General features: G+C 35.4%; 1 protein-coding gene across 2 annotated transcripts in view; it reads left to right on the forward strand.

Moving 5' to 3' along the window:
- TRPM3 (transient receptor potential cation channel subfamily M member 3) overlaps positions 1 to 14,658 on the forward strand; it is a 382,389-nt gene that overhangs the window by 82,980 nt on the left and 284,751 nt on the right. The gene's annotated exons all lie outside the window — the stretch shown is intronic.

Below are 14,658 nucleotides of genomic sequence, written 5' to 3' on the forward strand. Positions count from 1 at the left end.
AAACAAGGATGCTTTTTTATTTGATTTTTATATTGTAACTGTGTTGACAAAGGACTGTGACTGTGGCAACAGTAATGACAGGAAGACAAGAGGTGCATTATAAATGTTCTAGCCAGCAGATGTTGTGAGATGATTCCATTTTGATAAATTCTGAAATAGAGAATCTGAGTTTTACTGTGAAGTTAAAGCTGCGTTATACAGCTAAAATATTTAAGAAATACATACTATTGTTAAATAGTTCTGGAGAGGCCTCAGAAAAGTCTAATTTAGAGCATGGAAAAAAAAACAGGTTAGTTTTAGGTAAAAACACTGCTTAAGAATTTAGATGTATAAAATAGAGAATTAATTATAGGGATTTTTCTTCAAAATTGTCATTCATTCTCTTGGTTAGTATGCGTACCACAAATTAATATATTGTAGTTTCTAAAGTAATTCAGCATTCAGGAAGAAAATATAGATTCCTGCAAATCTGTTGATTAAATTAGGCAAGTGGAAATTGTTAACCATGCAGTAAATGCTGGCACTGAAAAAAATCCCCATCATTCAGATAAAGAGGGAAAAAGGAATGTGCACAGATGTATCATATGCAAAAATGAATGTATAAGTAAATAAGTAAATAAGCAAAATTTGGAACAAAATTATCAAAACACACCGCCACAAAAAACAAAACAAAACAAACAAACAAAAAAGAAATATTAAATACAGAAAAAACCTGTGAAAGATGTCTCTGTTTTTCTGGAAGCTGTTCTGATTTCATTTTTGACGTAATCCTTAAGTTTATAAATCTGTCAGAACAGAAAAACTCAGGCTAATATTGCAGACTGTAGAAGCAGGAGAAGTTATATAGCACTGGGTCATCTAGGCTAATCTAGCAAAATGCTTTTTCTGGTTTGCAAAGCAGAAACGTTTCTATTAACTCTGTAGTGAGACCACTCCTATTTTAATGTAATTTGCTTCATGGGAGTTCCTATTTGCTACCTAGTGGGGTTTCACATTTCTAAAGACATAACATTTCTGCTGGTTAATTTGATTTTATTAATTAAAAAAAAAAAAAAAAAAAAAAAAAAAAAAAAAGCCAACTTTCATTTTGTGCACTTTTCATACATATTCTAAAGAAAAAGAGAAACGCAGCTCTGTAAAAAGATACACCTATTGAAGTCCTTTAATCTTTTAGTGTTGAATAAGGGAAGATTAAACAAGCTTATCAGGAGAGATTAAAGGACTTTATATAGAACAGTGCATGGATTTGCATTATCACATTGGAGCTTGAACTCTTCAAACTTAATGTGTGTTCTTACATGAAATGCTAGACCAAAATAAAATAGCAATATCATAGCTTCCCAGTAGTGCAAAAGACCTTGGGAACAGGAATCGTGCAGACACACAGGAACTTCGTCTCACGGAGACATTGATTTTCCCTTCAGACTCATGAATGTCAGTTCACGCAACTAGAATTCATTTTCCTGTCAGACCTGAATGACATCTTCTCATGGCTGTCATCTGGCTGCTTTCCACGCTGCTGCAGCATCTCTGAGCTGCCAATGCATTTCCAAACAAGTGAGGGAGAAAAGGATTGGCAGGAGAAACTCCATGGAACTGGATGCTTCTGGTGCATGGCATGTAATGCAGGACAGATGGGTCAAGCTTTGAATTAGAGAGCAGACATGGGAAATCTACCCACAGGAAATTACTATACATTTCTGTAGTAGTAGTAGTAGTAGTAGTAGTAGTATCAAGGGAAGCTCATTAAGAATCTGGGTCAGTTGTCGTAGGAACAGTATGCATATTGATTTTTGAAAGATAGAAAGCACTTTGTATCACATGAGAAGTAGAAAAGCGTATAGTGATGTGAGGGTTGCAAATTAGTTGCATTCCCGTTTTGCATGGTATTTTCAAGGATGAGTCCTTGGGAGTTTCCTTTCTTTTACTCTGCCAGAAGAAGCCAGGGAGAAAAGTAAAGGCACAGACCAGGGAAGTACAAAGAAGCCTACTGGGAATCTCAGTGGAGCTGCTAGGCACTCAGGAAAGAAGGAGAAAAGGCTGATATGTTTATGGAGGCGCAGTGCCTCCTTCAGCACCTATTCTGCACAGCACCATACTTGTTCCTTCTCACTGTTCCCCCTGAAGGGTTTAGAGACCCATGGTGCTATTTGACATCGAAAAAGGCCTGACTAGCACATGCTACCGGGCTCAGGATGAAATGGAAAAATATCCTGAATGTAAGATTGGAATTAGTGTAAAAAAGAGTCATCTAATTTGGAAGTTTTCCCAAAATATGAAACTGTATGCTGGAATCATTTACTCTGAAGGAAAATGGTGCTAATAAATGGAAGACAGCTGTAGTCAGCTGCTGGTTTTCATGCTATTGTTTCCTAGGAGGATTTTCTGTTCCAACCTAGAAAGATAAATGAATCTACATTATACGTTTTTTAGGAATTTATTTCTAACATAGTCTCTGTATATAAACATCTGAACAACAGGCTTTTAAGTACAAAAGGTCAAAAATGGGCACACAGTGGATTAAAGTATTTATGGTTAAGAGGACAGCCTAAAACTTTTGAAGGCGGCTAAGCTGAAAGCCTGATGGCAGACCAACTTTGATTGACTGTCAGTTCCGTGGGATACACCCTTGTGGAAAAACAAAACTGAACAAAATATCACCACAGCATTCACCAGTAGGCTCTTTGAGAAATTTTGAAGCATGGTCCAGTCTATACTGCTTGATACTACATATACTGTGGTGAGATTTCTGTAATACAAACAAATACAAATCTGAACTAGAACTCAGTTGGACATTACAGTAGCAGTCCGTGAATACGGACAAATTGAACCAATCACGACATGCAAAGGTATTTGGGTAAGGCAAGACCCTGGAAACAAGGCAAGGATTAAAACGGATTGCACTGTTTTAGGAATTGACATCAGCAGGCTGTGTACAGCACAGAGAAAGAGCACAGTGTAGTTAAAGGCATCCTCATCTCTGCCACCTCTCTGGTGTAGAAAGAGACCAAAGACAACATTGACTAATAAACTGTGCAAGCAGTTGTGCCAAAATCAACCACCACCTGAGCCTGCTGTTCTGAAAAAACTGACTCTGGGAAACAATCCCAATGGCTGGGATTTGAAAGCCAGATAAAATAGCATTGGGCAGTGTTTGCCAAAAGGGGTAAAATAAAATTTGTGTGTTAATATGCTGAGTTAGACGCTGAGTTTTTTAGGGATTTTTTAAAAATTCTTGTTTAAGAGTGGACCAGTGGTTAGAAGAAAGTGATCATTCAACATTTTATACATTATGAGCTCCTAATATGGACGCTATTGGCACCTTTGGGATTAGCATTTTAAGGATGGTTATGGAAAGAAGGAACATGCGGAAATGTAACAGTCCTCCTTACAACCATTTGGTGTGAAATTATTTCCCTTTTGTTAATTTTCCAATACATTTGACTCAAACATTGTGATTTGCCATCTGCCCCTGCATAATGTGTTCACTTGTTAATGTCTTTAAATAGTTACATTTCCCACAGGTTCTCATTCCAGACAGCTTTGGAAATGCAGAATCGGAGCTTACTTTTAAGCCCACTGGGAGAAAAGAGAGAGAAAATTGTCACATGACAATAAAGTGAGTTCTGAGAGACAGAGTAAATTGCATTTTTTTTTCAGCTAAATGATATTCTTTCTTTGCAAAATACGATAGGGCAAATAACTGTATATAAAAGCTGCTTTATGTCATTCAGTCCCGTTTTCTCTCTGACTTCTGACCCTTTGAGTAAGAACAAATGCTGCAGAAACGAAGTCTGCTCAGTGTAGCATCAAGAACATATGAGAAAGTCATTGAAAAATTACAGTATTTTTACACTTCAGAGGTTCAGGCTAAAGGTGATATGAACAATAAATGTATATTATTTGTAGGACTGATTTGTATGATGCTTTTATGGTAATTTGAATAGGGCATTGCAGCGCTTCTGGTCTGCTTGTGCTAAACTGAAAGCTAGCAGTATTTAAGCAGTACTGTATTTCTATAACATAAAGAGCTGCACAGTTACTAACATATAATCTTCTAGCATATGATCTACTTGTAAAATACAATTTTTCAATTGCACTGTAAACTGTAATTTCAGATAAATTGCTCTATGAGTAAAAAAAACCAAACCAATGCATTTCAATGCATTTATTAATATTGTTAATAAAGATATATATTAACATTACCTTTAAAAACTTTTGTTTCTAAAATTGTTTACATGTAGAAGAACCATTTTTCACAAATGTTATATTAAAATATGGCTGATAGATACAGAGAACTGTGGGTTTTAAAATACCTCTCAACAATTTTTTAAGGAAGGTGCTTATCTGACTTGTTAGCTAGTTGGCACTCATCTAATGCGTACATGGGGAAATCCTCCAAAAAGCCTTTTTTTCATGCTCCAAAGCACCCCTCGCTTTCCAAATTGGCAGTAAAAAAGGCTAAGATTACTAACTGTGGCAATGCCGTGCCTAAATGAGGTTACTGTTAATAATTACTTTCGTAACTTAACTTTTATGTGAGTTGCTGCTTTCTTCCTTTGTTATCTGTCACTCAAACAGAAAAGCTAGGACAGCACTAAGAAGAAATACAATGTATTTTTACTTTTTCCCTGATCTTACTCCCACTGCTGGTATTTGTGCTGCTTATAGAAAGAAGATACTGGGTGACGTGAACCAGTATATGAACTACTGGAACTGTTCATAAATAGGTGATGCTCTCTACTGGGTTTGTCTTTTCTGTTTTTGTTAAGCTTTTGTTGTTGTTGTTTCTTTCAGCCCAGGCATTCTGTAAATCTATTTTTTTAAACATTTTTTCAAGAAAATAGTTTTAAATAAAGGAAAACGTTTGATAGCCAGTATTTACTTATGTGATGCAATCCTGCTAATTTGAGCACTTAAATGAAATGTTTTTCCTGATGTATTTCTGACACAACACCAGCATCTTTCTGTTATCAATCAGTTTTAAAACAAATTGCTCTTAATCCCTTTTTAGTCAGTGTCTGTGGAACGGTACATTATAATAGGTAGTATTAGAAAAAGAACAAGGATCTTTTAAACCTTTCCTATCTTTATTTTCTGTTACCTCTGAAATTCTGAGCCATTCTAGGTGATAGGTGACTTTTCTCCCAGAGTTAAAAGATATGTATTTGTTACACAGTAATGCTTCAGTGTTTGTGGAATTCATAATTAAATACTTACTTGATGCTATGTTTATGGTATCAGAAAGGTATAAGATGTTGTGGGATGTTATTTTTCTGTGAGTATATGTGACCAACATTTGGGATACTTCTACATCATATCTAAGAATTTAAAAGGATACAACTTCATATTATTTTTTGTTTATTATTTGTTTAGCATTACTTAATACCATCAACAGGACATTAACTTTTTTTATTTTTTGTAATACGCTCTTTCTATGTGAAATTGGACTGATGGATTTTTTTACAGCAAAAACTAACTGAAAAATATCTCCAAAGTATAGACATTATCACTATAAATCTAGAAACAACAGAGACTCACATGCATTTTTCACATCTGAAATGATCTGTAGATAGAATAATTGAGAATTTTGAACGAAAGACCTGCAACCTGTTGCTGAAATGAATATTTCCATGAAACTGCTATTATCTGGGTTTCTAAGGAGCCAAGATGAACTAGTTGTAGCTATTAGTGAAAGAAAAGTGTGTAGGCTGTGGAGAGAGATACTGGCTGCAATTTCTTTATGCAGAAGAGAGTTTGGTAGCTTTCCCAAATCTTGTTTTGATTTATGATACCTACAGTTGTTTTTTTTTTCTCTGAAAGTTGTTAGTAGGTGAAATGATCAATTTCCATTCTCTGACATCTTCTAAAAATAATTTCCTTGTTCTGTGTCTACTGAACAGGTACTGCACAGGTACACCAGAAATCTTTTTGGTGTGAGTTGTGTCTACATTTCATCTTTGCCTTGAGTTTGGCCTTTTGATCTTCTCTCAAGTTTCTCAGCTCAGCTCTCATCATCACAGAATCACTAAGAGATAATCACTTCTGTGAGAACAGCATCTTTATTGGAAAAGTTGACCCAATACATTTTCTGGACATGTTAGTTAAGCATATGAACTCATTTTGACAAGCTGATGGTTCAGAAATCTTCTAGAGGGCAATCATTCAGGGTAGGTGGATGTGCAGTACCTGGAGGATAACATGTTATGCCTAAAGGCACTGTCATCTTTTCACCTCCATCTTGTTCTGGGCCAGCACCACAACTCTGGAACCTGACAGTAAATTTGAGGGCTGCAGAGTTGGTGGCTGGGTGTCTGCACTAGGTGAGTAGGGGTGAGCTGGCATTGCTCCTTTGGGGATTTTCTTTCTTTTCCCAGCAGAGATGAACGTAAGTCCAGCTAGAGAGCACACTGGTGGTAGTAGTGATTCAGCCCCAACAGTTCTGCTGGAGTCATACTATTACCATCCTGTTTTCTCCTAGAACAGGCCAACTTTCATATTTATCTCCAGATGTATTTTGGATATGTTTGACTCTTTTTTACCTTAATGCTGCTGTTCTCAATGTTTGAAGCTTACTGCATACAGATATAAAGAGAGTATACTTAGAAAATTCTATGCTTGGTATATCACGTATTTCTCACTTCGCAGTTTTCAGGCATTTTGTATGAAACATCACACTCAGTTCAAAGAAGCAAGTGGAAAAAGATGGCAGCATAAGAAGGTTTTTTGCCAAAAAAAAAAACCCACAAAAAACACAAAAAAACATCAAACCCTCTAAATGGTTCCGAAGGCTGAGAATGGCTTAAAATATCATTGTTTCTAATGAAAGATTGGAATTTTATCTGTAGCTCAATATGTTTCCAGTATCTTTGTTGTTGACTCAGGCTGTATTACAGTACAGCAGCATTTTTTTTTTCTTAAATAGTTACATTTTTTGGAATATAAAAGAAACAAGAGCTTAAATCCCTCTAAATGATATGGTTTAAGTCATTGGAATAAAACTGCATATTCAGCCTTTCTGTCTAGCTCTCTCTTGCTCTCATAAGAAGCTGCTAAATTTTTGAGAACTTACATCACAGGGTTTGGTTTTTTTTGTTCTAAATGGAGGAGTTTAATAATGCAATAGTATTTACTTTGCAAATAGTTTATCATATACAAATATATGTTACTATCTGTTCATCATGATCTAGATGGAGTATTAGCAGTCTATAATCCTATGCATGTCACAATGGAATTGCCACATCCACAGCTCTATCAGAAGTCTTTAATAAAACCACTCATCCCTACACTTTCTTTGTGTGCATATGTGCAATGCAGAACCACTACTGTATATTTTCATACACTAAGGAGACATGACAGTGGACTCAGATAAATTTGCAATAGAAAAAAATAGAATCATTTTTATATAATATTAAATGGCCAGTGGAATTTCACAGCTTATTCCTTATTGTGTCTATAAGTTTCACCATTGTTTTTATTTTGAGGTTTTTTTTTGTTTTTATTTTGTTTTTCGTTACTCATTTAGATTCATTCATTTTTCATACCTATCCTTGTACATTTATATTTACCTTTTGTGGCTATGATACTTCTTGTTAGGGAAAAAATATATATATTGTTGGGAGGTGGTTTAGATGTAATGAAGCTCCTGATTCTGGCCACTACACCAGAACACAGTAAAATATGTGAAGTATGGAAAAGGCAAGGAGGTGTCAGTATTTTTGTGTCAGTATTTTTCTTAGGACTAAATTCAGTATAAAGTGTTGATAGTAGGCTTGGCTATACACAATAGACTTTCTAGTGTATTTCTTTTCCTTCAACAGAAGCTTTGCTTTTGTGTCAGATACATGTTCTTCACTGGTGAAGAAATCATGGACAGCTGCCTGCTGATAAAATTTTCTCTGTCAGACATTATTTTTCTAGTGTTCACCGATCCTTCTTCATATTCCCCCTGTATTCACACCGACTGTTAAAACACTAACAAGCCTAACAGAATGGTACACAAAATTACCAAAGAGTTAAGGCAGTTAGACAGTTAGTTAACCTTCACTGTAATCTACAAAGCCAAGAAGATGAATGCTTACGCCAATGAAAATCTAGCTTTGATTCTCCTGTTCCAGAAGGAATGCAGCACAGTGTGCACCAGAAGCTTAACTTCATTCCCTTCCTCAGAGGGTGCTCAGTTTTGAGTCCTTGAACTTGTATTTTTAGGTGCATAGCTTTATTTTCATGCCACAGTGAGTGGTTTGTCAAGAATGGATAAGTAGAATGGGAATGCATGATGAAAGAGAGAAAATTTCAACTGGCAGATTCTGAGGAAGACTTCTCAATGAAAAAAGTGATAAAATGCTTTCCACTGGGCAGTATGAGATATATCATTGATAAATTCTTCATTCATTTCTTCACTTTCAGTGTTTCTCAGCATATAGAGATCTTTTTGTTCCTGAAATATATTTACACTTGTGTTGTATATCAAATCGCAGTAAATACCCCAGCTACTGACATTTCTTTGTACATGCCCTTGGTGGCTGTTATAGTTATTCCAGGACGCATAGCATTGAGATGTTTGACTGTTATATTGACCCTATGTCCAAACTTTTTGAAGGAAGCCTTGCATGAGATAAGAGAAATGTATGTTATCTCTCAGGTAGATGTAGCTTTATCCTGAGGTAAAGCTCTTACTTTAGCCATGGATACTGAATTCCTACTTCGCATGCTTGAGACCTTTAAAAATGTTATGTAAGTTTTGTTGCCTAAACAGGCAGCCTAAGCAGTCACTGTTTACTTACAGAAGCAGTCATACTTACAGAAAAAAAAGTGTTTATTGTATAGATTGAGAAATTCTTTTTTTCTTTTTTTTTTTTTTGAGTATTGTGTCCAGTCGAGTTCTGTGTCAATGTCTGGGCTCCTCAGTTTCAAGAAAGATGGGAAACTACTGGAGAGAGTCCAGCATAGAGCCACAGAGATGATGGGGGCATCTCCCTTACAAGCAAAGACTGAGAGGCCTGGGTCTGTTCAGCCTGGAGATGACTGAAGGGGATCATACCAATGCTTATGAATATCTAAAGTGTGGGAGTAAAGAGGACAGAGCCAGGCGATAGAACAAGGGTGATAGAACAAGGGGCAGTGGGCACAAACTACAGCACAGGAAGTTCCATGCAAACATGAAGAAGAGCATCTTTAGAGTAAGGATGACAGAGCTTTGGAGCTTTGGAGCAGAGAGGTTATGTAGTCTTCTACTCTAGAAATACTCAAAACCCACCTGGATGCCTTCCTGTGTGACCTAAAGTAGCAAACCTGATTAAGCAGTAGGGATGAACTCACTGATCTCCAGAGGTCCCTTCCAACCCCTATGATTCTGTGAAGAAATAATAAAAATGTGAATCTTCTATAAATCCTCGTAATATTTTTTTCATCTGTCGTCTGTTTTCTATGTTTCTATTATTTTATTTTGGGATATTTTGTTTCTGTTCTTCAAAACACGAGTGAAAATAGCACATTTTATGACAAGTGTTATGTTCTGACTTTAAATTTAGTGCTGCTGTATCTTCATATATTCAAAGATTGAAAGTATTTAATGACAACATCTAGTTATAAACAATGCTATAAAAATTTCTGATATTGAATTTTAGCTACATTTTTTTTCCCTTTTTTAAAAGTTTCAGAGAAAAAAAAAAGTAATATAGGAAAATCAACTGAATAGGAGTTGAAGTTCTGAAGTGGAAACTTTGATTAAAATTATGTGATTATTTTATAATACACACTATAGAAATGGGGAATGAGATTGTCAAAGTAGTATAATGAGGCTGGTGTTCACAGAATCACAGAACCACAAATCTGCAGTGGTTGGAAGGGAACTCAACAGATCACCAAGTCCAACACCCTGCTAAAGAAGTTACCCTACAAACAGTCACGTAAGGATTTTCTAAAATTACTAATAGACCATTTTAATATTCCTAAACAGCTCTGTATTCTCTACCTGTGTTCTTCATCTTTCAGTCTGTTCTATATGTAACATTTAATTTTTTTATCTGTTTGCAAAATATGTTGGGTAGCTTTCTGTAGAATATTAAGCATTGAAAATAAGAGTCTCTGGCATACTTAGTTTTAGGTGTTCTTGTTAAGTAACACTTTCTGAAAATAGTATCAGAAAAGTGTTCTTCGTCACAAGTACTTCTTCTAAATAAATCTTTTGGTCGTTTGCTTGTAATATTTGGGTTATTTTTGTGCAGGACACTAAATTCAGCTTTTTGCTTAAACTAATTTAACAGTATATAGAATAAGCCTAGTGTAGTTGCAGATGGAAATAGATACTTTTCCGTAACTTTATTCAGTTCTCAGCTACAATGAACCTCTTGAAAAAAATTTCAAAAAAAGATGCAGTTTAAAGTCATTCGTCTTACACGTATTATTGTTTAAGCTGAAATATATATGAAATAACTATGTAATGTCTTGGTAATTACTTGGTATTATAAGTGCTATGAACATTATTTTGTTTCAATTTTGCATATACTAGAAATGCTATACCCTTAATGTTCATAGATATGAAGCTCTGTAAGGAAAGAAAAAGCATTTTATTAGATGACTACATTTTCTTTCCTTAGAAGAGCAAAGTTTGAGCATGGGCCTCCATGATGAGATGAAAGGATTCTAAGTTTGAAGACTTATTTTTCTGCAAGTATCTACCTTTGAGTGAAAAGTCTGTAACTTTCCTTATATCCTTTCATAGTTTTTCATTAGTCTCTGTTTTTTAACTAATCAATCTGTTTCATTCTATAGCTAATTCATACCTGGTTCATTTATTGATAATTACTGATAACATATGCAGACATTAATTACTCAGTTTTAGCAGAAGATGAATGTGGGGATACTCTGAAGGCAGGTTGGTGGAGGAAAGTGCGAGTGAACAGAAGCTTGGCAACTGGAAACAAAGTCAGATTCTGACTATGAATTCTCTGTTGAATATTTTCAATGTGTTCATAAGAATATAGCTGAGGAACATTATAATATTTAGTCTAGTTTAGTGATTGAAACTTTTTAAATTGGTTCATAGGTATAGCCTTTGCTTAAACACAAACATTTGAGACATAAAAGATAGTGTCTTAATACTGGAGATAAATTTGGTCCATTTGATGCTTTTAATTTGATCAATGGTTGTATCTCTAGTCAATATTTGTTTTCATTTCTTAGTGAACATTACTGAGGCAGTCAGCTTGTCTGGTACAGCATTAGTTGTGGGAATTCACTGTAAGTAGAAAAGACTGTTCTGTTGACAGTAGTCCTCCTTAATTTCAGCATTCAGAGAGAAAATATGACCACATCTGAGCAGTTAGTAACCATGGTTGTAATAGATATAATTTTGCATTTAAAACTGAAAATGTCTAACAAACTATATTTAGCATCAGAAGCATACGTTAATCTTCAAACTAAAGGTGAAAGATAATGTCTAAATCCCTAAATTTAATATCATCTTCTGTTCATAAATAAGAGCTCTCAGAACAATGATTTGTATCAATATTGAATCCTAACACAACTTGGGAGTGCTAGAAAGCAAGTAGGTTATACTTTGAAAAATAGTATACAGAGCTGCTTAGCTCTTGCCATGGAATTTGAAATGTTTTCCTCTGAGGGTGTTTCAGTTTACTGTCTCCACTTCAGGAAGAATTTCTTAGAGATATATGTGGTAATGGTATGGAGACGCAAACTAGGAAAATTTCATTGAGAGTAAAATGTGGTATTACGAGAAAACAAGCAAAACCAAAATGTATTCTTATCACTTCAAAACATCACAGATAATCCTCATTATGGAATAATAAAAACTGGTATTTTTCCAAGCTGACTTTTGCATGACTCCTGGGATATTGTGCATAGTGCAAAAAAAATGAAAATGGGATTGGCCATTTCCTGATGTTTGGATCTAGCATGTTTCCTCTGAAAGAAAAATAGAACAACCCCAGATATCTGAGTTAGGAAACAGGGAGGCAAAAAGAGGCTTAGAGAAGGTGATAAAATAAAACGCTGTGGATAAGGATTCATTATGGATGGATGAATGTTCTAAATAATTTCAACTGTGAACAGATTCCATTCCCATCAGAGACTGACAGTAATAGTTCTCCCTCTAAATAAAAAATGGGGAAGTGCATTTGCTTCTAGCTCCAGCAGATGAAATCTGCAAATAAGCTGATATTGCATTGCCCAGAATTCTTTTTTTCTTTCTAGCTTGATATTTTTATTTAGCTTTAAAGTATTTTACTTTTTTTTCCCCTGCAGAAAGTAACTCCTGCATTATTAGATTTTATGTTTTAAAAATAAGTGCACCAGTTTTTATTTATAGCAGGGCATTGGTACGATGTTTCATGCAATTCTGATCAGAATTTTTTCAGTCTATGCTGCTTGAAAGCATGTACAACTCTGTTTCAAAAGAATATGGCACACAGTATCCCATAGGAACTCCATGACTTCATTTAAACAATTACAGAGGAAAAAAACAAATTTTTTTCTTCTCCATGGATTGCTGAGATTATTTACAAAAGACTCACAAAATATACTGTCCAAGAGGAATATTTTCATTTTACATCTAAATCTATTAAAATTGAAAACAGTTATTCAGTTATTCATATAACAGTTATGACATGAATGCAACTTTTTTTTTCCAGATATTTATACAATCAATTTAATTTTAAATAGAATAATGTCATAGCTGAAATACAGACTGTCCAAAAATCTTCTGTCACACAAAGAACAGTTTTCATATAGCTGAGATTCTGCATAAAAACAGATCTTGCAAAATTAAAAAAAAAAAATGATGGTGTTGGAAAGACTTTCACGATCCAGTACATTTAGCCCATATTTAGACATAATTAATTAACAGGATCCACTTCTTTACTGTGCAAGTAAAGCAGTGAGCATGTGGAGCTCCTGCACAGGCTGCTCAGAGGTGGTAGGGTCTCCTCAGAGATCTTCAGCAGTTGCGTGGATGTGGGCCTGGGCAGCCTGCTCTGGGTGTCCTTGCTGGAGCACGGTGGGACCAGGTGGGCACAGACTTCCCATTCCATTTCTGCCGATCTGTGATTCGGTAATGTGGCGGGCATATAAAGGAGTGTGTTACTCCAGTGGTGGCTTCACTCTCTGTCACAGTTTAATGAGGCTAATTTGAGCTAGAAAGAAAGACATGGGATTGTTATACTGTATAACATTCCATTTTGGAATTGTGCTGTAATTCCGTCAATGCTATCTGTGCTTCTTCTTCTGTAACTCCTTTTCTTGCCTTTATATTCACAGACTGTTTACTCTTTTTTGTTGCTTACTAATGGTTATGTTAGGTTTTGAGTGTTTGCGTTTTTCCTGAGGCAGGTTGATAGTAGAATCTTCATTCAGGTGTCTTTATGTAAGGATATCATCCATTGCAATTCGGACAAATGGTCCTACAGCTTCATGAAAGGAAAAACATTAGTTTTTCATTTCAAGCAACATTAATGTGCAGTGAGAATGGGAAAAAAAAAAAAAAAAGAGAGAGAACTGTTCAGATGCATACTGCAGAGTCTTTTACTTACCACTTACCACAGTTTTTCATGCTGCAGATATCTTAATCTTAAATTTTACACAAAAATAAGCAGGGCTTGAAAAACAGACATACATGCAATACAGAGATTTTCCAAATAGGCAGTAAAGTGTTATCTCTATCTGGAATACAATAGAAATGTTCTTGGACTCAGAAATGGACTCGTTTTGCACTACTGGATTGATATTCGGATTTTACTTTTTTCATCTTGCAAATTCAGATGTACCTTCCAAAAGCAGTGCATGAGAAAGAAAAGATATCTTTAAAACTCTAATTATCTCAATGGCATCTATTATAGAAATGACAAGATTGTCATGTTATTTAAAGAAAATTCATGTATAATGTTCATATATAAGCTGCATATTGCAGAAGTTATGTTCACAACACAGGGAAGTTCTAAAGATGTTTAGCCTTAAAAGCTGAAGCACGGATTTCTCTGGGATGCTGTTTCTTGTTCTTCCAGGCTGCTTTGTCTTTCAGCCATCAGCTTGGTATTCCAACTCTTTCTTGCAGCGCTCCATCCGAGCCACTGGGGAATGCATGTGATGTTTGAGATGTGCTGCAGCTGCCTTGCTGAGGCTGGCAGATAGCTGCAGAGTTAGAACTTTACAAAACGCTGCAAGGTGCCCTCAGGAAAAGCACTCACCCGCACCCTTTTTCTTCAAACAGATTACACAGATATTTCTTTGTAACCTCTCTCCAGCAAATAACCTTCACTGCATAGGATTTGTGGCAGTGTTTACATTTGTGGTGTGCAGGCTAAATAACTGCAGTAGCCTTAATGTATGGCCACTGTACCTATGACATCTGAAACAAGTTGTAATTTTCTAAATGGTAACCACTGAGTCTATGGAAAATACTGAGTGTCATGCCAGGATGTCTGATAAAATCATCCACTGACTGCATTCTGTTGTGCTGATGTTGACTTGTAAACCTACTGTTACACAAATAGATCTTATCATCTTTTACTTATACTCCAGCAACAAAATGTGTGGGCAGTCTATAATTACCCAACTTCAGACCTCAGTTTTTTTTCTAGTTTGAGATAACCCATTATAATGTGTTATAACGTCACTGATTAAAGTGTAATTTAGACTTCT

This window comes from Phasianus colchicus, chromosome Z, assembly GCF_987193195.1.
Source record: "Phasianus colchicus chromosome Z, bPhaCol1.hap1.1, whole genome shotgun sequence".
Classification (NCBI taxonomy): Eukaryota; Metazoa; Chordata; class Aves; order Galliformes; family Phasianidae; genus Phasianus; species Phasianus colchicus.